The sequence below is a fragment of the Eleginops maclovinus genome, chromosome 4 (assembly GCF_036324505.1).
Source record: "Eleginops maclovinus isolate JMC-PN-2008 ecotype Puerto Natales chromosome 4, JC_Emac_rtc_rv5, whole genome shotgun sequence".
Lineage (NCBI taxonomy): Eukaryota > Metazoa > Chordata > Actinopteri > Perciformes > Eleginopidae > Eleginops > Eleginops maclovinus.
The window spans coordinates 19,321,268-19,322,410 of record NC_086352.1 but is presented as its reverse complement, the minus strand read 5'-3'; positions in this window follow the sequence as shown (position 1 = coordinate 19,322,410).

The following is a 1,143-nucleotide window of genomic DNA, read 5'->3' as shown; positions in this document are numbered from 1 at the left end:
CTGTGCTTTTTAAAATCATTTATTATATTTGAATTATTGTACTTTCACCTTGTTTCAAAGGTAAATTGTCATCAGACCTTTTTCTGTAATGCAGCTTTGCCACTTTAAACCTAATTCCTGCTAAACATCAGCATATAAGCGACATTGTGCTTGTTTGCAGAATGACATTAAGTGGTGGAAAGTAGTTACGTTAATTTAATCAAACACAATATCTTGAAACATAAGTAATTCCTTTTCATACTACTCTACTATTGCATTTTTTCTGCATCAGTCTTCTTAAAAGTTGTAAACAAAGTATTTCTACACTGCTATTTCTAGTCTTTTGCAGTTTTAATTCAAAGCTTTTTTTAGTTGTATTGGCCTGAGCAGACATCATGTTAAGGGTGACATTTTTTGACCTTTCCAGGCATGTTAACACGTAAAAGACTATTGTTTTCATTCAGTGGAGTTTCCTTTCACCTGCAGTCCTGTTGTCCGCCTCCCTTCCCACGCGCCACAGCTGAGACTTGGTGATGAGAAAAAAATGACCTCTGGGTTTGTATAAAGAAACTGAAATGAATTTGAGAAGACTTGTTTAAGCTTTGAATCGTGAAGCCCTTTCACAAAACCCAGTGTCAAACACCTGGCAAAAGTGTATGCGCTGTAAGGCATTCGTCATGTATGTTAATAGTGGTCCGGTGACATGTACAAAGGCATGCTGGATCCTTTGCAGCTGTATGTTGAGAGGGCACAGGAAATATTTACATTGAAGGCATCAAAGGAGTAACTGTTGAGTGATGTTTCAGCAGCTCCCGCTCAGTGAACTCCGCCATGTGTTCCTCTTCACTCACACATGTCTCGGAGGTAGAAGGACATCAGAGCTATTCCAGCCCTTCACATTCATCCCTCTGTGGCGTGCACATTAGGCACATGCCTCACACCTCTGACTTTAGATAGGCTTTGTTACAATAAAACTAATCCCTCAACAACACTTGTCCATTCCTCTGGACCTTCTATCAGTGGCAAGCTTTTTGCATTTCCTGAATACCACAGCCACCTATCGTCAAAGCAATAACTAGGAAATGGCCATCACTTGTTCACCATTGCTGATGACACTGTAGCATAATGACACTATGTGATAGTAAAGAAATAAATTACTCACTC